Source organism: Emys orbicularis, chromosome 15 (genome assembly GCF_028017835.1).
Source record: "Emys orbicularis isolate rEmyOrb1 chromosome 15, rEmyOrb1.hap1, whole genome shotgun sequence".
In the NCBI taxonomy this organism is placed as follows: Eukaryota; Metazoa; Chordata; order Testudines; family Emydidae; genus Emys; species Emys orbicularis.
Genome location: NC_088697.1, coordinates 8,833,630 through 8,857,778, shown reverse-complemented (window position 1 = coordinate 8,857,778; position 24,149 = coordinate 8,833,630). Strand labels below are relative to the sequence as shown.

The window sequence follows — 24,149 nt, the reverse complement described above, 5'->3', positions numbered from 1 at the left end:
AGAGCGTGGATGCGCTCTGGTGACACAAGCAGCCTAGTGTAGACATGCAACAGCGGTTTAATTAAAATGCTTTAACAAAAGCAGCATAACTCTGTAGTGTAGACATAGCGTGAGAGTGAGACAAGATCCAGCTCCCATTAGCACCAAAGATGCTCAAGCACTGAAACTAAACATCAACAACTGCCTCCATAACTGGCAGGATTCAAACCTGCATAGGGAGACCCCAATGGATTTAATCTAACACCTTAACCACTCAGCCACAACTACTTGTTTTGTAGAGCTTTTTCACTACACCCTAGTTCTGTTCTCACTGAGTGATCATTTCCAATTGTTTCCTCAGACCAGCTTCCACAGCACACTCGCTGCTGTGCCATTGTGTAAGTGTGTTCTTGGCTGAACAGCAAGAATTCCTGCTCATTTCCTTTCTGGATGGAGCATGATGAGAGTGTGTTTGTGGTTAATGATGTTGCTGTAGATTGTTGTCCATTCCCTGCCTTGATAATTCAGACAGTCCCTTTCCCATCATATCCCCAGTACATCAGTGATTGCAATAGCAGGGGCAGGTTTTCTCTGGGTCACTGAGCTTTGCCAGGGGGTTGTTGGCTCCTTTCTTTCCTCACCTTGGAGTAAACTCAGCTTTTTATTCCATCCTTGATGTTTCATGGAATAACAACAGCAGCATGAAGAAAGAGGTGGGTAGGCTGGGTCTCCGGGGAGGGAGCAGAGAGATGTGGGTGGTGGGCAGACCTTGGGGTAGAGGGTGGAGAGGCATGAGCAGCAGGTGAGGAGGCCTCAGGGGAGGAGAAGAGCGATCGAAAGGTGGACCAGCAGGCCTCAGCCAAAGAGGCAGAGTGGGGGAGGGAAGTGGCCAAACGGGAGCAAGGGTGGAGCACAGGTGGGGCCTCAGAGGGAGGAGAAAGAGCAGGGTGGAGTGGGGGGGCAGTGCCACAGTCCAGGTACCGATGCCCCCCCCCCACACTTTTAGGGAGCTTCCAGTGCTTATGCCCAGCCTCACCAAATGCAAGAGTCATGGGCCACCTATTCTCTGGGTCTTCACTAACTAAGCCCCTCCCCAAGCTATGTTGATGGGAGAAGCCCTCCTGTTGACACAGTGCTTTCTACACCAGGGTTAGTTTAATATAACTGTATTGCTTGGGGGTGTGTGTAAATTTTGTACACCCCTAAGTATTGTAGTTACACTGACCTCATTTTGTAGCATAGACCTGTGCAAAGAAACACACACACACCTTGGGAGTAAAACTTCACCTGTTCCTCTGCTTTACAGAATCCAAACACAAGCAACGCTTGTCAAGCTCCTGTGGGGGTTGGCAGGGAGTCAGGTGTGGGCAGACACAATGCTTTAGGCTGAGGGAGGCACCATAGCTTAGCTGGCTAAAGCACCTGTCTTATAAACAGATGATCCTGGGTTCAACTCCCAGTGGTGCCTTGTTGAGTGGGTTTTGGGGCACTTGGTATTGGCTACTGTCAGAAAACAAGATTCAGAGCTAGATGGATCTTCAATCTAGCCCAGTGTGGTTTTTCTTATGGTTTAAATTACACTCACAGGCACTGATAATAGAATTACTGAAAGTTTGGGTGTTAAGAGCTGATAGTCAGTGGTCCAGTCCCCTCACAGATGACTCCCTCCCTCTGGGACAGGGACAGGTCTAAGCTCTCACACCAAATGGCTCATTGTGGCTGTCAGAATCTGTGGGCAGCTCGTTTAGTTTACGCCGAGGGTTGAGACCTGCTTAGTGCACTGTGTCTGAGAATGAACATCCTAAATCACCCTTTGAAATAACAAATGCAGCAGGATGTGTTTTGTCACTGCCCCAAAGCAGACAGACCAGTGGAGAAATGCCAGTGAAATCTTCACTGTGGTTTTACCATTTCCACTTGCTAAACTCCCTCCCAACCTTTTGGGTTCCTAGAGCAGGGTACTGAGCCTGAGCCGAGACACATACACTGCAACTTTAAAACCCAAGCTGCTGTCCTGGATTAATCTGACACAGGCCAGCCATAGGCATTTCATTCCACTGTAGATGTATCCTAACATTATGTCTACACAGCGATTAAAACACCCAGGGCACCTGTCTTAAAGCCCGGGTCAGCCGACTCATGCTTATGGGGCTTGGGCTGCAGGACTATTAAATTACAGTGTAGACATATGGGCTTGAGCCCAACCTCTGAGATCCCACGAGGGGTGAGGGTTTCTGAACCCAGGCTTCAGCATGAACACAAATAGCTGCACCACAGTTTTTAGCCCCATAGCTTTAGCTCCATGAGTCCAAGTCAGATGACCCAGGCCAGCCATGCTGCAATCTTTATCCCAGGAGAGATGGACTCTAAGGGTATGTCTCCATTGAAATATAAGCCCAGGTGTGGCACGCTGTGCTCAAAGCAGCACCCTGGAAGCCCCATATTCACTCTCATATAATGATGATATGGTTTGTACAAAGCCTGCCTTGTGAGGATGGACACTGCTTGACTCACATCCTAGCAAAGAAGCTTTCTAGCAAGTTGGAAGAAACTGTGGAAGAGGGTAGCCGTGTTAGTCTGTATCTACAAAAACAACAAGGAGTCTGGTGGCACCTTAAAGACTAACAGATTTATTTGGGCATATGCTTTTGTGGGTAAAAACCTCACTTCTTTGGATGCATCCAAAGTAGTGAGGTTTTTACCCACGAAAGCTTATGCCCAAATAAATCTGTTAGTCTTTAAGGTGCCACCAGACTCCTTGTTGTTTTTGTGGAAGAGGGGTAGAGACATCATGACTTGGCCTCTCTCCCCAACAACTCAATACCTAGTAACACATCTAGAGGACAAAGACTGAACTGAAATAATTCAGAAATCTGAAGAGAATAATAATAATACATTCAAATCAAAGTCCCCAAACAGACTAGTATTCGTTTTTCAGCAGAAAATTTTCAATGTGAGGGATTTTGTTTTCCCAGTTAGACCTTGGCAAGGGAAGCAGAGAGAAAATGTTTGATTTGCTTCCTTCAGAACAGCTTGGCCTAGATACTCTAGCTGTGGTTCACTGTTCTGGCCTTGCTGAAGACTGGGGCATTTTAATAATTTGGGACGGTCTCAGGGTGTTTGGGGGAGATTATGAGGACATTACCTTTTGAAATAAAAACTAAGAAACACAGAACTCTTTTAGAAATCTGGGGTTTAGATATATTTTATTTAAAGCAGAGCGGGTCTGAGTTCCTAAGAAGGTTTTGTTTGCAGGAAGCAACCTGGTTTGGTCTGTCATTGTACTAAAAGGGAGAGAGTTGTTTGTCAAGGAGGGGAAAAGACTAAATGTGCCCGATGAGATTCGAACCCATGTGTGCAAAGCACAATAGATTAGCAGCCCATCACCTTATCCACTTGGCATCTCATCTGAGCTGTCAGGAAAGGGCCAGGAGGAGAAATCTAAGGCCAGCAGAGATAGGGACAATATGGAGTTTTTAAATACTAAGTGTAAGCAGGGGCTGAATGAGCTCCCCCCTCACATCTAGTGATGAGCTGGGGGAAAGACTTCAGGAACAGACCATGTTTGCATAGACACGCCTACTCTGCCTAGGTATGCAGCATGATGGGACCAGTGTAGCTTTGCCAAAATGACCAGTTTGGGATGGTGTTGGGTTACAAATCACTTTACCATTGAGTGGAATGAAATGTTATTATCCTGCCTGAATGAGTGAAGGACAGCAGAACATACCTAGTCCGTCCTGATGGAGGGGTAGGTGGGTGAGGAATACCTTTTATTGGACTGCATAGAAACGATTGAGGACGTCACCCTAAACCAGTGGTCCCCAAACTTTTCACATTGTGCCCTCTTATCCGTGTCTGCGGCCCCTTGAAAGCCACAGTCAAGAACCGGGGCTTGGAGTGGGGCTGTTGCTTCCTGGTGAGAGGGGTGTGGACAGGGGTAAGGGAGATAAGGCTGGTCCAGGCTGAGGGTGGGGTTGGGGAAGAGCTGGGGAAGAATGGGGCTGAGGGTTGCTTCCTCCCTGCCCTGCATGGGGGCTGGCCTGGGCCCTGAGGTGCCCCCATGAACCTTCCTCTGTTCCCCCTAGGAGGCATGCCCCACATTTTGGGGACCACTGCCCTAAACTGACCCCTACTCGCTAAGCAGGGGCTAGTGATGCCAAAGCCCAGGGAAAAGAAGAACAGGGGCAGCAGCCCTGGCACCAGAATCATGGCCCCGAACCCCCTTCTGCCTGCGGCCCTGCCCTCTTTCAACCTTTCCATGCCTTCCACCCACGGCCTCATCCACTAGTCACCTCTGTTTCACCCCTGGCCCTGAGACCAGAGGAGCTCTGTGCCCCTGCTCCAGCCCCCGGGCCGTAGCAGGGAGTGAGAGCACTTCCAGCCCTGGGGCCAACATAGGGAAGACTTTTCTAGGGGGCCTAAATTGGCCAGGGCCCCTAGTCATGGGCCTCAGTGCCGTGTGGCAACTTGCCACTGCCCTCTTGATGACACAAGGTTTGAGGAGGCTTAGCCTCCCCGAGCCTCCATTACGTGCCATCCATGCTATCATTGCTCAGTGTGTGGCCAGTATCTCTGTGTTCTCTGCTGTTCATGGTGGAGAGCTGAGCCAGTCTTAGGGGTGGGCCCCCCTGGCAGCCACCCAGGGCACCCAGTGCTCAAAGGAGCACCATGTGGCAGTGCAAAGGTGCACGCTGCCAGTGTAGTGTCAGAAACAACTGCCTGGGGTGGCTCCCAGATTTCTCCCTGCTTCTTCCCAGCAGAGGAACATCATGGGGAGGGGGAAGTGGTGACACACAGATACAGCTCCCCCCCCCCGCAACATTCCTCCATGGCTCCATGGAGGATTCAGGGGGAACGAGGAGCAACACTAAGTGCTCCATGCGTTCTGGTCACCTTCCCCACCTGTGCTGTGCTGTGAGGCGAGCATCAGAAGCTACTGCTCTCTGCCCTGCCCTTATGCAGCCCGGGTGAGGAAAGTGACCTGGATGCAGGGATCTCTGACGTCGCTCCTCCCTGCCCCCCCAGAGCTCCCAAGGGGTGCACAGAGGAGCAGCTTTCCAGGGAGCAGGCAGCAATGCCAGCTGCTCCATGCACACAGGTCAGTGTCCCCACGTGGGTGCAGGAGGGGGCGCAGGGGTTAGGGGTGAAGGAGGTGTAGGAGGGGGGCAGTGGCTGGGGGCACAGGAGGGGAGTGCAGGAGGTAAGGGCAAAGGGGACACAGTGTAGGGGTTAGGGCAAAGGAGGGGGCAGGGGTTAGGGGTGAAGGAGGCACAAGGGTTGGAAGTGCAGGAACTAGGGGAAAAGGGGGAGTCGGGAGCCCACAGGGGCCAGGGGCAATGGGGATGTGCCAAACTGCAAGTTTTGCCCAGGGCGCCATTTTCCCTAAGGCCGGTCCTAGTGGGGAGTTTCCCCATTGATAACATTTCTTGCTGGGAGGGGAGGAAGAGAAAAGAGGTGTTTTCTCTCTGTTTCTTTCCTCTCCATTTTTCCCCGTTCCTTCAATTCCAGAATCCTCCCTTGTATTTCAGACTGGGATTAAAGGCAGCTCCAGACTTTCCCTTTCTCCCTTCTGGGAAATCAAGTTCAAGTTTTTACAGGGAGCTAAAGAAGCCTCAATGCTGCATCTGAATTAATGTCACATTTCCCACAACTTGACAGAAACAAATGTCATTTCAATCCCAGGTGAGTCCACTTCAGTCATTCCTCAGCCTGATTCTTTCACCCTCATGCCTTAGGGCATTGCGACACTGTGTGGGCATTTCGTTTCCCTCCACAGTTTCATACAGAGACACAATTTCCTTTGCACAGATCCATGAACAGCAAAACCTCCCTGTGTCTCTTGTCTGAGCCAGGGCATTCAATTGTATTGAAACCTTCTCTCGTGCAATGGCAATGGTCAGACAGAGGGGACGTGGCCACATTCAGCCCTGACAGTGAGATATTCGCTCTCCTCTTTCTTCAAGCTGCTGTTGTTATTCCATAAAACATGAACCATGGAATAAAAGCTGAGTTTACTCCAGGGTGAGGAAAGAAAGGAGCCACCAACTCCCTGAAAAATCTCAGTGCCCCAGAGAAAACCTGCCCCTGCTATTGCAATCACTGATGTGCTGGCGATATGACAGGAAAAGGGACTGTCCGAATTGCCAAGGCAGGGAATGAACAATCTACAACAGTGGCTCTCAAACTTTTGTACTGGTGACCCCTTTCACATAGCAAGCCTTTCAGTGCGACCCCCCTTATAAATTAAAAACACTTTTTTATATATTTAACACCATTATAAATGCTGGATGCAAAGGGGGGGTTGGGGTGGAGGTTAACAACTCGCACACCCCCCCCCCATGTAATAACCTCACGACCCCCAGTTTGAGAACCCCTGATCTACAGCAACATTATTAACCACAAACACACTCTAACCATGCTCCAGCCAGTAGGGAAATGGGCAGGAATTCTTGCTGTTCAGCCATGGCCACACTTACAGAGCTGCACAGCAGTGAGCGTGCTGTGGAAGCTGGTCTGAGCAAACAATTGGAAATGACCATTCAGTGAGAACAGAACCATAGTGTAGAAAAGCCCCTGTATTAAGTGGTTATGGCTGACTGCTTAGGGAGATGGGCTAGAAAACCATGAGCGACTTTCTGTGGAGGTTTGATTCTTGCCAGCTAGGCAAGGCTGGTGTGTGGTGTTTTTATGGCTGTACTTTCAATGTCTGATCACCCATGGTGCCACAGGGAGCCAAGTCTAGACTTATTCAGAGGCTAAGGACAAGTCAACATTTCAAACATTGAGTCTACGTTACCGCAGTTCAGTAATGGAGATGCTCTATGCCAGGGTTTCTCAAACTTCATTTCACTGCAACCCCCTTCTGCCAAAAACCTTACTACATGGCCCTGGAAAGAGGGACCAAGCACCAAGCCCCTCCACACTGGTCGGGGGAGGAGGCCAAAGCCCAAGCCCCACCCCAGTGGGGGGAGGGCTAAACCAAAGCTTGAGGGATTCAGCCCTGGGTGGTGGAGCTCAGAATTTTGGCTTCTGCTCCAGGCCCCAACAAGTCTAATGCCAGTCCTAGAGACCCCATTAAAACAGGGTCATGACTCACTTTGGGGTCCTGACTCAGTTTGAGAACCACTGCTCTAGGCTGAGGGGAGAGAGTTTTCCTGTCAGTGTAGTTAATCCACTTCCCCAAGAGGTGGCAGCTATGTCAGTGGGAGAAGCTATATCAGTGGGTCTGCAAGCTGTGGTGTTTACCACATTTAAGAAGTTTAATCAAACCCATTTTTAAAACCACTGTGGTCTGGGAATGGCAAAGGAGCTCAATGAAGCAGGGGCTGTATTTCAAAGTCCTGGAGTTCACAATTTCATGCTACTGTTTTCATGGGGATATAGCTCAGTGGTAGAGTGTTTAACTACAGATCAAGTGGTCCTTGGTTCAAACCCAAGTGCCCTCATATAAGCTTTTTTTTTTTTTAAGGAAAACATTTTCATTTCCATTCTCCATTATGTTCAGGAGCTCCACTATATGGGGATGCTTGAAATGAATGTAAACACACAACATTTCGCTGTCCAAATGCATAAAAACCTAGCAAACCTGTCCATCAGCTGAAATCAGTTCCAATCCTCTAAGTGTCTAGTTTATATTTTCATCAATTAAACAAAGGTATAATATGAATGTACATTTGCAGATTCCCTCTTCTCCATGGGCTATGTTGTGCAGAGCAACAAGAACCACATCTGTTGCAGTTCAGGAGTCTGATGAGAAAAGGCAACTTGGTGCAGGCTAAAGTTACCAGCACCGTGGCTCCTTCACATTCAACCAGCAGCTGGGCCCCCAGGACAAGGAATGAGAAGAAGACAGTGGCTGTGAGCAGGAAAATAGCCACCAAGAAGCTGGCTAAAGCTGTCAAGATCCCCAGGAAGGTCACCATGCCCATGTCTAGAATGTGGTTGTGGAGATTAATGGAAGGAGGAGGCACATGTCAGAGCCCTAGGGGGGCTCACGTCAGGGCCCTAATGGGGCTCTGGATGATCGCTACTTCCCACCACCCAACACAGATGTAATGAGGTTGAGTAGTGTCCGCAAAAGAGAAACTAAACAACTAATTATTCCTCAAGAAAGGTTTTTAATGATTTATGACTATAAAGGCAACACAGACAGAATAAGAAAAACAGAATTAAAGAGAAGCACTGAGTGAGGATTAATACAAATGGCAAGTTATACTGGAGACAAGCACAAGTAATATTATGCATTAACTACCTATTCCTTTAAGTGCACATATAAAAGGTAAATAATATTGAAAATAGTTACAAGCACATGCAATGCTACTATTACTGATTGCCTAGCAACTTCACATGTACTGTAGCCACCCTTAAATACAATTCTATATGCAATACTAATACATTGATTAACTATATTTTAGTAACCTTAACCTTCCTATAACCTTATATAACAATTTATAAACTTTTATTGACTTTTATGATAAACTTGATGGTAACTTATACTGAAGACAGGCACAGCGACTTGTAAAGCTATTATGGTTTATAAACTACTAGCTTCACCAGCACTGTACCCACTTTCAGCTAGGCACAAAACATACACAGTTATTATATATTGATTAACTATTGACTAATACATCTCTACCTCAATATAACGCTGTCCTCGGGAGCCAAAAAATCTTACCGCGTTATAGGTGAAACCGCATTATATTGAACTTGCTTTGATCCACCGGAGTGTGCAGCCCTGTCCCCCCGGAGCACTGCTTTACTGCATTATATCCGAATTCGTGTTATATCAGGTGGCATTATATCGAGGTAGCGGTGTACTATTTTTAAAGAACATAAACAATTTACTAATATAATTAAACTATAATATTAATACAGACTTAAGATTAACCAGCTCGAGCACAACCAGACCTTTTAACTCCGAAACCTTACCCTGCGTTCTTCCAAAGATACATTACCTTCAGTTGACCGTTTCCTGCACTGGCCAGGCACAGATAGTCAGTGAAGCGCAAGCCCCTTTGGTTCAGGGGGTGTATGTGATCCTGACAAAGAGTGATCTCTTTTAGGTCAACACACACACACATACTTGCGTCTTTGAACCCTTTTTATATGGTATTTGCTGGCCGTGTTTTAAAACAGGTCAACCAATGAAGGTGGACAAATGTTTCAGTGTGGTATTTGCGGTTGTTTTGAACTTAAGAACTGTGCAACTGTGCTTAGCTCATCTCTTTCTCTATGCGGCTAATTGTGGTCAATTTGCTAGACGCAAAAATGCTCGAGTAGCTTAAAGAGGTATTTGGTTGCAGACCATAGTAACCACAAGTCTATCTATCTTTACAGAGTTTCCTTTTTAGTCTATAAAACTTCCTAGAAAGATTTTGCTTATGCTTGCAGGATTCAACTGTATTCACTTCTTGCAACTTCCAGAAGGTTGAGGCCTAACGGTGCTTAGCCTGACACTACTTGACAAGACTTATGCACATTAATCACAGTTTAGACTAGGAAAAGTGATGAAGTTTAGATCAGGTCAAGGGGAAAGCTAATGCCAACCACTGCACCTGGGCTGCATCTGCACTACAACTATAATGGTCTTTTTACACCAAGATCACTAACTTGAGCAGCCAACGCCATGTACAGTCCTAGCGGATGTAAGGCACAGGTAGTTTTTGCCTCAGTGTAGCTTGTTGGGAATCAAACCTCTCTCTCCCACCTGGTGCTGATGAACATTCCTGGCTGGAGGGACACACACTGCTATGACTCAAAAGGAAAGCAGTTGATAGAAAAGATCAGAGGACTGACCCCAAAGAAGGTGAGATGAAAAAGGCAGAAGCAGGCAACTCATCTGGTGGACCTGAGAGACCACAGTGAAGATGGTGCAAAAATCACTATGTGGGATTTAGCAAATGTGATTTTTTAAGAAAAAAAATCTTTGCCCAGCCCTAATCAAGGCATGTGTTACAGTTCTCCCATGTGGATTTTCTGAAGTCTAATCAGGTGTGAGCTCTTTTTGAAGCATTTCCCACACTCAGAGAATCCATAAGGTTTCTCACCCGTGTGGATTCTCTGATGTATAATCAGGTCAGAGCTCCGATTAAAGCTTTTCCCACACTCAGAGCATGTGAAGGGCATCTCTCCTGTGTGGATTCTCCTATGTTTGCTCAGGGTAGAGCTGTGATTAAAGCTTTTCCCACACTCAGAGCATGTGTAGGGTGTCTCTCCTGTGTGGATTAGCTGATGTGAGATGAGGCTTGAACTATCAATGAAGCTTTTCCCACACTCAGAGCACATGTAGGGCATCTCTCCTGTGTGGATTCTCTGATGTGTGATAAGAGTTGAGTGCTGACTAAACCTTTTCCCACACTCAGAGCATCCATAAGGTTTCTCACCTGTGTGGATTCTCCTATGTTTGCTCAGGGTAGAGCTGTGATTAAAGCTTTTCCAACACTCAGGGCATGTGTAGGGTGTCTCTCCTGTGTGTATTCGCTGATGTGAGATGAGACTTGAACTATCAATGAAGCTTTTCCTGCACTCAGAGCACATGTAGGGCTTCTCTCCTGTATGGATTCTCTGATGTAAGATGAGGGCTGAATGATCACTGACGCTTTTCCCGCACTCAGAGCACATGTAGGGCGTCTCTCCTGTGTGGATTCTCTGATGTGTGATAAGGGTTGAGTGCTGACCAAAGCTTTTCACGCACTCAGCGCACGTGTAGGGCTTCACTCCAGTGTGGCTTGTCTGATGTCTGATAAGGGCAGAGCTACAACTGAAGCTTTTCCCGCACCCATGGCACGTGTAGCGTCTCCCTTCCAAGTTGATTCTGTCATGTGTTATAAGGTGTGAGTGGCTACTGAAGTTTTCCTCTGGCATCTGCTGCGTCTCACAGCCTTTTGCTTTTTCTGGGAGTGCACAACTCCCGGAAATATTCCGTTTGGATCTTCCTAATAACGTTCCATGTGGTTCTACTTGCTCAGCATCTTCCTGCTGGGGTTTCTCCTCCTCATTCTCACTCATCATCCCATCACCTGAATGGGATACAAAGAGAATCCAGACATAGGTCACTCCCTGCGCCAGAAAGAAAAGAAATCTCAGAGAGAGGAATGGAAAAAGGGATGAACAAACCAAAATATGTGTGGGAGATATCAAACCTATCAGGAGCTGCTTTTCCGCACACCCTTCCCCATAGTAGAGAGGAAGGGATCAGTTTTGGTCCACATCTCACCAGAACACTCAGGGGAAAGTGAGATCGGGGAGGGACCTGCTGCCAGTTGTCAGTCAGAATAGGAGGGAAGTCATGAGTGACATCTGCCATCATGATTCCACATCTGCAGGGAACAATCCTGAACTTAGAGAGCTCACAGGGTCTTAGTAGGGCATCCCAAATGTTTCCTGTGTTCCCAAACAGTTTTTGAGTTGGTTTAACCAATTCCTCACCTGTGCAGGCAGCTCTCAGGACCACTTCTTTCTCAGAGCCCTGGAGGTCCGGGACCCATGGCTCTACCCCTCATTCCAGCTGCAAGATCACATCAGGTTTGGAAATTGGAAACCCTACTTCAGGCAAAGAAAACAAGGGAGGTCAGTGGAATTTGTGGGATACTTGTCACAAAGAATATTCCATGGTTTTAACCCCAGATCATTTTTAAGCAGTAACATTCCAAGGCCATCTTCCTGGGCTCAAAGTGGCAGGAGAGTTATTATTATTATAAATCATATTCATTACCTTAGTGCCTAAGGACCAACTAACAGTGGGTCCCCATTGTGCTAGGCAAAGTACAAACAGAGAATAGTAGATGGCCCATGCCCTGAAGAATTTACAATCTAAATAAACAAGACAGAGACAGAATGGGGGAAGGGGTAGAACCCACTGTTAGAATAGAGATATTCAGGCCTGCCTGTAAAGCCTATACTTCAAGAAACTTAGGTGTATTTTTATCACTTTGTCTTTATACCCCTGTAACTAGCTAAGAATCAAAATCACAGTCTGCCTGTGTCTGGGCCTTCTCTCACTAGGATAGTCTGAGGCCTTGTTCTCAGGCTAAGGCCTTTGGCTAAGCAGCAGGGGCAGCCGTAAACTGGGAAGCGTAGGGTCACATCCTCACATCCCAAACCAGTCACACTGAAATAAGGTGGTATTGGGCTGTTAGGAAGACGATCCTGTCCGGATAGTGCCCATCACCACCAGATAAAGAAACAGATCTTAAGATAGTTAAAGAAAACTTAGTTTGATAGCATCCTGTTGTAGCCCTAAGGTTTAATCTGCTTATTTGCATAGATATATCTTTTCTTATAAATTTGAGTATTTGATGTAATAGGTTTTTAGATTTATATTAAATATAAGTTTGGCTGTAATGCAAGAGACCTACAGGCTAAAACCCTGTATGTTAAGCTAAGGCAAAGATAGAATATCTATACTGGGACCCTTTACCCAAAAAAGTAAAGATGACCCAAATAGATAAAACACCCACGCAGATGTCTAGAGACCTTTACCTAACCCAATAGACAATGCAGGATGGCAAAGGGGATTTTTCAAAGTTGTACCCACAGATGTAACAAGTACACCACAAGTGCATACATACCTGTCATCCATATGCACAAACATACTAGCCTATGGGGTAAGTGTACCCTAACATTTCTGTGGTGGAAGGATGAAATTTGGGCATAAGAGGAAGGATTTCTGACCAATGCTCTATAAAAAGATGATTCATCTCGCCATTTTAGAGGCAATCTACTCTTCATTGTCTCCATCTTCAACAATGTATCGATGCTCCCCATCTACGACGGCTATTAACTATTAATAGGCCACACTTTGTTTCTTTTCAAACTTTAAGTTTTAAGGGGACTAGGCTAAGCTTGGTTTCCCTACGCTTTGTTTCAGTTTAAGGTTTATTAAGTTAAGTTAGAGAGTAAACAGCTTTAACAGTTCTTTGCATCAGTTTCCTCTGCTAGAGGTGTGAAGCCGGAACTGCCAGAGGCGGTGTCCTGTATCTTCCAATACCAGGTTATTAAAACAGAGTGTGAGTATTAATCAAAGTTTGCAGCACATAATATTGTATTATCATATGTATCTCTTGAATAACAGTAGTACAATTGCAACTCTGTAATTCTAACTGTTTTACCATCTGCTTACTATTTCATTGATTTTAATAAAAGGTCTTTATGACTATATCGGCCTAAGTGTGAGCTTCCTGTCATACCACCGAAGGTCCTTTTATAACATCTGTGAAGCCTGATTCAGGATGAACTTTTATCTTCTGATCAAACAAATTGCGAGCCTAAACCCATACAAATTAATATCAATAATAATTATTATTATCAATTAATTAAAAATTAAATAAATAAAAATACATTAAGTGGATCAATTAAATCAACATTACTAACACACCCCAAATCAGGCTACACTGTCTGGCAAGAAATCACTTATAGATTCATAGATTCTAGGACTGGAAGGGACCTCGAGAGGTCATCGAGTCCAGTCCCCTGCCCGCATGGCAGGACCAAATACGGTCTAGACCATCCCTGATAGACATTTATCTAACCTACTCTTAAATATCTCCAGAGACGGAGATTCCACAACCTCCCTAGGCAATTTATTCCAGTGTTTAACCACCCTGACAGTTAGGAACTTTTTCCTAATGTCCAACCTAGACCTCCCTTGCTGCAGTTTAAACCCATTGCTTCTTGTTCTATCCTTAGAGGCTAAGGTGAACAAGTTTTCTCCCTCCTCCTTATGACACCCTTTTAAATACCTGAAAACTGCTATCATGTCCCCTCTCAGTCTTCTCTTTTCCAAACTAAACAAACCCAATTTTTTCAGCCTTCCTTCATAGGTCATGTTCTCAAGACCTTTAATCATTCTTGTTGCTCTTCTCTGGACCCTTTCCAATTTCTCCACATCTTTTTTGAAATGCGGTGCCCAGAACTGGACACAATACTCCAGCTGAGGCCTAACCAGAGCAGAGTAGAGCGGAAGAATGACTTCTCGTGTCTTGCTCACAACACACCTGTTAATACATCCCAGAATCATGTTTGCTTTTTTTGCAACAGCATCACACTGTTGACTCATATTTAGCTTGTGGTCCACTATAACCCCTAGATCCCTTTCTGCCGTACTCCTTCCTAGACAGTCTCTTCCCATTCTGTATGTGTGAAACTGATTTTTTCTTCCTGAGTGGAACACTTTGCATTTGTCTTTGTTAAACTTCATCCTGTTTAACTCAGACCATTTCTCCAATTTGTCCAGATCATTTTGAATTATGACCCTGTCCTTCAAAGCAGTTGCAATCCCTCCCAGTTTGGTATCATCCGCAAACTTAATAAGCGTACTTTCTATGCCAATATCTAAGTCATTGATGAAGATATTGAACAGAGCCGGTCCCAAAACAGACCCCTGCGGTACCCCACTCGTTATGCCTTTCCAGCAGGATTGGGAACCATTAATAACAACTCTCTGAGTATGGTTATCCAGCCAGTTATGCACCCACCTTATAGTAGCCCCATCTAAATTGTATTTGCCTAGTTTATCGATAAGAATATCATGCGAGACCGTATCAAATGCCTTACTAAAGTCTAGGTATACTACATCCACAGCTTCACCCTTATCCACAAGGCTCGTTATCCTATCAAAGAAAGCTATCAGATTGGTTTGACATGATTTGTTCTTTACAAATCCATGCTGGCTGTTCCCTATCACCTTACCCCCTTCCAAGTGTTTGCAGATGATTTCCTTAATAACTTGCTCCATTATCTTCCCTGGCACAGAAGTTAAACTAACTGGTCTGTAGTTTCCTGGGTTGTTTTTATTTCCCTTCTTATAGATGGGCACTATATTTGCCCTTTTCTAGTCTTCTGGAATCTCTCCCGTCTCCCATGATTTTCCAAAGATAATAGCTAGAGGCTCAGATACCTCCTCTATTAGCTCCTTGAGTATTCTAGGATGCATTTCATCAGGCCCTGGTGACTTGCAGGCATCTAACTTTTCTAAGTGATTTTTAACTTGTTCTTTTTTAATTTTATCTGCTAAACCTACCCCCTTCCCATTAACATTCACTATGTTAGGCATTCCTTCAGACTTCTCGGTGAAGACCGAAACAAATAAGTCATTAAGCATCTCTGCCATTTCCAAGTTTCCTGTTACTGTTTCTCCCTCTTCACTAAGCAGTGGGCCTACCCTGTCTTTGGTCTTCCTCTTGCTTCTAATGTATTGATAAAAAGTCTTCTTGTTTCCCTTTATTCCTGTAGCTAGTTTGTGCTCATTTTGTGCCTTTGCCTTTCTAATCTTGCCCCTGCATTCCTGTGTTGTTTGCCTATATTCATCCTTTGTAATCTGTCCTAGTTTCCATTTTTTATATGACTCCTTTTTATTTTTTAGATCATTGTTTTATCTTTATGGCCACCACTTTTACATTGTTAATCAGTCTGGTTCTCTAATTGTTTCTGTCTGGTGTATAATTAATTTTGCTAGGTGTAAGTTAATTAGGATAGTGGGATATAATTAGTTAGAGAATTATGTTACAATATGTTAGAATTGATTAGTTAAATTTCAGCACAATGATTGGCTAAGGTATAGCTGAGAATATTACTATATAAACGGAGTCAAACAGGAGAGTGAAGAGAAATTGGAATCATAGAATCATAGATTTTGTGAATCAAAGAATATCAGAGTTGGAAGACACCTCAGGAGGTCATCTAGTCCAACCCACTGCTCAAAGCAGGAACAATCTCCAACTAAATCATCCCAGTCAGTGCTTTGTCAAGCCTGGCCATAAAAACCTGTAAGGAAGGAGCTTCCACCACCTCCCTAGGGAACCCATTCCAGTGCTTCACCCTCCTAGTGAAAAAGTTTTTCCTAATATCCAACCTAAACCTCCCCCACTGCAACTTGAGTCCATTACTCCTTGTTCTGTCATCTGCTACCACTGGGAACAGTCTAGAGATCCATCCTCTTTGGAAACCCCCTTCAGGTGGTTGAAAGCAGCTATCAAATCCCCCCTTACTCTTCTCTTCTGCAGACTAAATAAACCCAGTTCCCCCAGCCTCTCCTCATAAGTCATGTGTTCCAGTTCCCTAGTCATTTTTGTTGCCCTCCGCTGGACACTTTCCAATTTATCCACATCCTTCTTGTAGTGTGGGGCCCAAAACTGGACACAATACTTCAGATGAGGCCTCACCAATGTTGAATGTTTGTTAAAGGGGGTGGGAAATGGGAAAAGGGAACAGGGACACAGGCAAGCCTCTGTGGCATCAGAGCTGAGAAGGGGGACACAGGGTAAATGCTTTGTGGCATCAGAGCTGGGAAAGGAACACTGGGAAACAGACTGTATCGGCGTATAGAGATAAGCCCGACTGTTGTGAAGAGCTTCAGAATACGTAATCTTATAGGTGTAAAAATTGTACAGGCTACACTACCACCCTGTGACATCATCAACAAAGTGTCCATTTGTGCTTGGGTAGGGGCCCTGCTATGGGAGGGAGGAATGCAGCAAGGACTCAGGATCAGTGGCTGGGGTCGCTGTGCATAGAGATGGGTAGGGGGGTAATAAGTGGGAGAGGGAGGTCAAGAGTTAAAATAATAATATTTGGGGGGAAATGTATAATGAAGTGAAACTGAACAGAAATAAAACTGGATTGTAGGCTTTAAAGCAACAAGGCTTGGCTAGGGATTCGGGGTTAAAGGTCTGGAATCCCCCACAGCTCTAGGTCCCCAAACCTCTTCTCCCTCCCACTGACCCACCCAGCCCACTTTCTGGGTGCCTTCCTCCATACTCCCCTCCCCTTCTTCCCATTACTCTCAGCCATCACCAACTCCCGGTACCTTGGCAGCTTCTTGTATTCTCTCCTCGTCTCTCACTACCTCATCCCTCCCTGCTGCTTCTTAGCTCTAATCCTGCACACACCCTCCCCATGTCCTGGCACCCCAGAATTATCTACTTCCCACCTTCTCCTCCCCTCCCATGGCTCTCTTATCCCTTCACCCGTGGGGTCCTGAATGGCAACATTATATGCTCTCCTATCAAAAGAAGAGCTCATCTGACTGTCACACAAGCCATGCATGAGTCATACAGCTATTTACTCAATTTAGAATTCTACAGGCGGCATATTTTCCTCTTAAAATGAGGAAAAGGCATGAAAGCTACAGTTATTAATGTAGTTATTAATGTAGCCAATAAGGATACATTACATACAATTTTAAAATGACTGATGGCACCAGAAAGGCACATGTCCAAAAATTATTCTAGTGGGTGGGACATAAGGCAAAAAAAGGGGGGCAAGGAAACTTGTCAAAACTTGTATTATGAATAAAGGTATGAAGTTATTACTACTCAGGTTCTTTAGAGACAGCTTCTGATAACCAAGGGGACAGGACTCCTTACCCAGAAAGACCACCGTCTCATAGTTCTCCTGCATGACATCCCTGTAGAGGGCTCTCTGAGTGGGGTCCAGCAGAGCCCCCTCTTCCCTGGTGAAATACACAGCCACCTCCTCGAAAGTCACCGGCTCCTGAACGAGAAAGAGTCCAACACTCAGTACCTGCTGCCCCACTCACAACCCCACTATTCACGGAACAGCAGCACCAGCTAAATGGAAGCTCCGGGAGGCACATGTTAACAGAGTCCCACTCCACCTTCCTTAGAGCAGCCGGGAGGCATCAGAGGGTGGAAAGAGAGAAACTTTATGTCTCCCAGCTGACAGATGGAGGCAGGGTCTTCACATTCATCACATACCTACTAGCCAGAGTTTGATATAGGAGATGGGGCTGTCTCTGGACCCTACTGGTGGCTCCCTGGTAGGAATCCCAACACACTCCAAATAAAATATATGGAAGGAAGGGGAAGTCAATAGTAAAGAATAAAAGTTAGAATGTCAGAATTGTAGAAAATTGGTAAGGGAAGCTATCAGAAATCAATGACCAATTAATGAAAATAAGAAGGAAGTTTTTAAAAAGTATATTAAGTACAAAATTAATCCCTAACAATGGTAGTGGTAAATTACTAGATGGAAATGGCAGAATTATCAAAAATAATGCAGAAGAGGTAAAAGTGTTCAATAAATATTTCTCTCCTGGATTTGGAGAAAAACAGTCATATAGTCATATTATAAGATGTTGACAACGACACTCTTTCCATTCCAACAATAACTCATAAGGACATTAAATAGAAAATATTACAGTTAGACATGTTTAAATCTGCAGGTCCAGATAACTTGTATCCAAGAATTTCGAAAGACCTGGTGGAGGAGTGTGGAGGACTGTTAATGTTGATTTTAATTAGGACTTGAAACACTGGGGAAATTCCAGAAGACTGGAATAAAGCTAATGCTGTGCCAATATTTAAAAAGTGTAAAAGAGATGACCCAGCTAATTACAAGAGTGTTAGTCTGACATCGATACTGGGCAAGATAATGGAGCAGTGAATATGGATTTAATTAATAAAGAATTAAAGGAGGGTAATATAATTAGTAAACCAATTAACAAAGGTTCAGAGACAATAGAGTATATCAAACTAACTGGATATCGTTATTGGATGAGATAAAAAGTTCGGTTGCAGCTAATAGTATTGATGTAATACACCTAGACTTCTGTAAGGCATATGACTTGGTTCGGCACAACATTTTGACTAGAAAACTTGAAAGATACAAAATAAACACAGCATACATTAAATAGATTAAAAACTGTGATTGTAAATGGGGAACCATGGTCGAGTTGATTTCTTTCTAGGGGGTTCCCACAAGGATTGGTTCTTGGCTCTGTGCTATTTAACATTCTTATCAATGACCTGGAAGAGAATATAAAATTATCACTGATAAAGTTTGCAGTTGCCACAAAGATTGGGGGTAGTGGTAACTAATGAAGTGTCAGTAGATTCAGGCTTCAGCACTGGGAGTTGGGAAGTTTTCCCAGCCCTGGCTGGAGGGCAATTTCCTGTTCCACAAAGAGGGGAAGTTCCATTCCCAACTCCTGTGCCTTGAAATTAGGCCCTATCTGACACTACACCCCATATTCAGCATAGTGGTATGATTATAAAATGATTAGGACATAATTATGATGCATTTTGTGCAAGATGTGTCATGTGCAGTATCATTGGAAAAGTTATAGTTTGCTGATTATAATCCTACCTGTGTGCATGGATCATGTTTGTATCCGAAGTTATGGATATTGACTATGTGTCTGTATTTCAAATGTGCTTACTCTGGGTAACACCCACAACTAGCCTTTCAGGTACAACAATGAAGAAGCCAGACAGTGATGATGGCTCATCAACAGAGACAATGGACCGTGGAAGAGCTTAGCCTTCCTGTGAATGTGTCAGCCAGCCTATGAGTCATGGCTACTATGACTCAGCAGGGCATGCTAGTGCATGTGACCAGACCACATGACAATGAACTTCATTTTGGTACTTGTATTTTTCCACAAACTGGACTGGGAACTGAGGGTTCCTGCTATATGGAAAAGCTACCTAAGGTGGGGTGTGTCAACATCTCTTGGCCTCATTCCCCAGACAAAAGAACTCCTGGAAGCACCTGAGGAACAAAGACTGAATTGGGGGAAGTGTTGGTCCCAGGGTAAAGGGATTTCTAGCTTGTATATGGAAACTTGGTGGACTGCTTCTATCATCAGTCAGGTTGAGAAACTGCTAATTCAAATTCTATCCATCTAGTATATTAGGCTTGTGTAGTGAGCCGGTGTGGCGCCCCTCCGTCCCGCAGGGGGCCGAACTTCCCCTAACCCCAACGTGGGCGGAGACACCAGGTCCGGCGTCCACCCCTCCGAGGTCACGGCCCCGACCCGGAAGTATAAAAGCCCGCTGGCAGAGCTCAGTGAAGCCCAGGCCGGCAGAGAGAGCAGACGTCCCGGGCCGAGCTCCCGCTTGGGAGACAGCCGCAGGCCGCGAGCCGCCTGCCACCCCACCGCGCCGGTCGAGCCTACCTCTCGCCAGGTACCCCGAGGAGGACTGGCCAAGCCTGCCCCGGACCCGCTACCCCGAGGAGGACTGGCCAAGCCTGCCCCGGGCCCGCTACCCCAAGGAGGAGCCAAGCCTGCCCCGGGCCAGCTACCCTGGTGGAGAGCTGCTGGCCCGGCCCCCAAGCCCCGCACCCGAGGAACCGATGCTCCTGGACTGGCCCGAACCCGGTGTCGCCAATGAGGTAGGCCCCGAGGGGGAACACGGAAGTAGCCTGGGGGTAGCCGACCCCGGTCAGGCTGCAGAGACCTGTGAGCCGATGTCAGTGTGTTTCGGTCAGGATACCCCACTGACCAGCAGCGGCAGTAACCGCTGCTAGGGCCCCGGACTGGAACGCAGTGGAGTGCGTGGGCCTGCGTTCCCCCCTGCCACCCCCGCTCACGGGTGGCAGGCTTCCCTCTCACCCAACGCTCAGGTGTAGGAGCCTGGGCTTACCGTAACTGCTTGCTCGCTCAGCCCTGCATCCAAGGGCCTAAGCTGTAACTATTTGTGCCCCGCCCTGATCCAGGGCCTGGGCTCCTTAACTGTTTGCTCGCTCAGCCCTGCCCCAAAGGGCCTGAGCTGTGACTGTTTATGCCCGCCCTGATCCAGGGCCTGGGCCTGCTTTAAACTGTTGACTGTTACTCAGCCCCTGTACAAAAGGGCCTGAGCTAGCTGAGTGTTTACTCAGCCCTGCCTGACGGCTTGAGCTTCCTGGATGGTGGGTCACCCAGCCCCTGCATAAACGGGCCTAAACTTTGACTGTCTGCATTATAGTGAGCCGGTGTGGCGCCCCTCCGTCCCGGAGGGTAGAGCCCCGGCGCAACCCTACTACACGTGGTACCAGAAGTGGGGACCTTTTGCCCAGAATGTGGGCACGAGCCCTAGACCCCTGTGAGAAGGGATCCGGGGGGGACCGGTCCCCCACAGGAGACATGGATTTGACGAAGCTTTTCATGCTCCTGACGGAGAGCCAGGAGTGACAGCAGGCGGCCCAGCTTCAGCAGCAGCAGCAGCAGCAGGCCGCCCAACTGCAACAACAGCAGCAGCTCGTCCAGCAGCTGGGAGCCCAGCAGCAGCAGCTGATACAGGACCTGACGGCGAAAACCCGAGAATTCCAGCAACAGTGTCTACAGCAGCTGATGACCGCTCTGCCCCGGCCCGCGGGGCTCCACCCAGGAGACCCGGACGGGGCTCTCTGTTCCACCCTGCCGGTGAGGCTGACTAAGATGGGACCACAGGATGACCCTTCCTAGTGACTTTTGAAAGAGTCGCACACGTTGCCGGGTGGGCACCAGACCAGTGGGCTACCCTCCTGGCCCCATACCTGACCGGGACGGCACAAACCGTCTACCGGGGATTGTCCACAGAGGAGGCGCGAGATTATGTCCGGGTAAAGGTGGCGATATTAGACGCCTTAGACATTAGCCCCGAAACCTTCCGACAGCGGTTCCGGGCTCTGTCCTACACCCCGGGCGCCCGGCCTCGGTTGGTGGCCCAGGAGTTGAGGGACCTGTGCCAGCGGTGGCTACAACCTGAGAGGCGGAGCCCCGAGGAGCTCGCTGAGCAAGTTCTCTTGGAACAATTCATTCATATCCTCCCAACCCGGGGAAGGGCTTGGGTCCTCCGCCACCGGCCTCCAACTGTAGCAGCTGCCGTCACCCTCATGGAGGACTTTCTGGTGGCAGAAACCCCGGTGGGGCTGGGTATACGGGGTCACCCTCCAGGGCTCGATCACCCCAACCCCGAGAGATGGACGAATCCCCGAATCGAACCCCGGAATCCCCCGGGGGGCCAGGACCCCCAGTATCAACGTCCCGAGGGTCCCCCTCAGCCTGCCCCCGTGGGACCTGAGAGCGGGTCTGGCCGTGGCCCGCGGAGTCCCCCTAAGAATCCAGTGCGGGGCCCAGCCCGACCTGGGCGACCAGAAATTGGACCCTGTTTCTCCTGTGGGAAGCGGGGGCATCTCCAACGTGACTGCACTGAGATGGACTGCAGTTTTGGGCACGTGTGCGCCGGGGAGAACCGTGCTCGACCCCCGCAGGCCGCCAAGGTCACTGTGCCCGTCGTTGTTGGAGATTGCCAGACCCAAGCCCTGGTTGACTCGGGCTGTGGACAGACCCTTGTCCGCCAAAGCCTGGGCTTCCCCGAAGACCCCCAGCTGGGGAACATCCTCCTGCAATGCATCCATGGGGACGTTCGCCCCTATGCCAGTGCCCGAGTCCCACTGACGGTTGACGGGGTCACGCGGACCATGGTGGTGGGCCTGGCCCAGCGACTCGCCTACCCCGTGATCTTGGGGTGGGTCTGGCCAGAGTTCCCGAGCATCCTAGGCTCCCATGCGCAGGAGACTCCCGATGTCACCCCCACCTTGGAAGGGGATTGCCGCGAGGACCCCCTGGAGGAGACTGATGAGGCGGGACATCGGAGCCAGGAAGGAGAGCCTAAAGACCTCCCACTAATGCCAACAGACGACCCTCAGATCGCTACTGACTTCTGCCGAGACCAAAGGGAGGATCCCACCCTGAGCAGGGCCTATGAACAGTTGACCGCCGTAGACGATGCGCTGATTGATCCCGCCCGGGCCAAGGGATGGCCCCGGTTCGAACTACGGCGTGACCGCCTCTATCGGGTCGACCGAGATTCCCGCACCGGGGAGGTCCAGAGGCAACTGATGGTGCCCCGGTGCCACCATCGGGCGGTGATGAAGCTCGCCCACGATGTCCCCGCGGCCGGGCACCTCAGTCAAGAGAAAACCCTCGCACGGATTCTGTCCCGGTTCTTCTGGCCGGGAGTGCACCTGGAGGTGCGAAATTACTGCAGCTCCTGTCCAGAGTGCCAGCTGGCTGCTCCCCCACGAACAGCCCCCGCCCCACTAGTCCCTATGCCCATTATGGAGACCCCGTTTGAGCGGGTGGCCATGGACTTGGTGGGACCCCTCCCGAGGAGCCGGGCCGGGTTTTTGTATATCCTGGTCATAGTAGACTACGCGACCCGTTTTCCAGAGGCCATCCTGCTTCGGAGTATCACCGCAAGGGCCATTGCCGACGAACTCGTCAAGGTCTTTACCCGCGTGGGCCTGCCCCGGGAGATCCTAACCGACCAGGGCACCAATTTTACCTCCCGGTTACTACGACAGGTCTGCCGGCTCCTGGGGATTAAACAGCTGCGCACCTCTGTATACCACCTGCAAACCGACGGCCTAGTCGAGCGGTTCAACTGCACCCTGAAGGACATGCTGCGCAAGTTCTCCCCTGAGGACCTGCGCCGATGGGACCAGTTGATCCCGCTCCTGGCCGTCCGTGAGGTACCCCAAGCATCCACCAAATTCTCTCCCTTCGAGCTGTTATACGGCCGGCGGCCAAGGGGACTGCTGGATCTCATGAGAGAGACCTGGGAACAAGCCCCATCACCCACTCAGGGCCTTCTCCAATATGTCCTCCAGCTGCAGGGACGCTTAGCACAAGCTGGAACTCTCGCTCGAGAGAATCTGAAGGCCGCGCAGGAAGCCCAGGCCCAAACCTATAACCGAGGGGCCCGAGTCCGCGAGTTCCAGCCGGGCGACCGGGTTCTCCTTCTCTTACCCTCCAGTGAGTCCAAACTACTGGCGCGGTGGCAGGGGCCATATGCGGTGATCCGGAAGATTGGGCCGGTCACCTATGAGATCAACCAGCCCGACCACCGAAAAAAAGTCCAGCGGTATCACGTCAACCTCTTGAAACCCTGGAGGGAATGGGAAGGCCTCCTGATTAAACCCTGTCCACCCGAGCCAGAGTTAGGGCCTCGGGTTACACCGGCCGAGGACGTCGGCGCGCCGCAGCTCGGAGAATCCTTGACGGTGGAGCAGCGGAAACAGACGGAGTGCCTCCTGCGGGCGTTCCGCGGGACGTTCACCGACCAGCCGGGCTACACGACCCTCGTGTACCATAACATCCAGACAGAGCCAGGGGTAGTAATCCGCGAGTCAACGAGACCCCTTCCCTATCGTATGCGTCAGGTTGTCGAGGAGGAAGTACGAGCGATGCTAGAGCTGGGCGTCATTGAACCGTCCCTGAGCGAGTGGCGCAGCCCAGTAGTCCTGGTTCCCAAACCGGACGGCACCCAGCGCTTTTGCATCGATTTCCGCCGGGTTAATTCCATCTCGAAGTTCGATGCCTACCCCATGCCCCGGGTAGATGAGCTGCTGGACCGGGTTAGGCAAGGCCCGCTTCCTCACGACCCTGGATTTATGCAAAGGGT

At 48.4% G+C, this 24,149-nt stretch overlaps 2 non-coding genes and 1 pseudogene across 2 annotated transcripts; all 3 read left to right on the top strand.

Moving 5' to 3' along the window:
• LOC135889359 (zinc finger protein 850-like) overlaps nucleotides 1–24,149 on the top strand; it is a 452,984-nt pseudogene that overhangs the window by 289,363 nt on the left and 139,472 nt on the right.
• TRNAI-UAU (transfer RNA isoleucine (anticodon UAU)) lies at nucleotides 1,374–1,447 on the top strand. Its single transcript has one exon. It is a non-coding gene; the product is annotated as a tRNA-Ile (tRNA).
• TRNAC-ACA (transfer RNA cysteine (anticodon ACA)) lies at nucleotides 7,356–7,427 on the top strand. The gene has a single exon. It is a non-coding gene; the product is annotated as a tRNA-Cys (tRNA).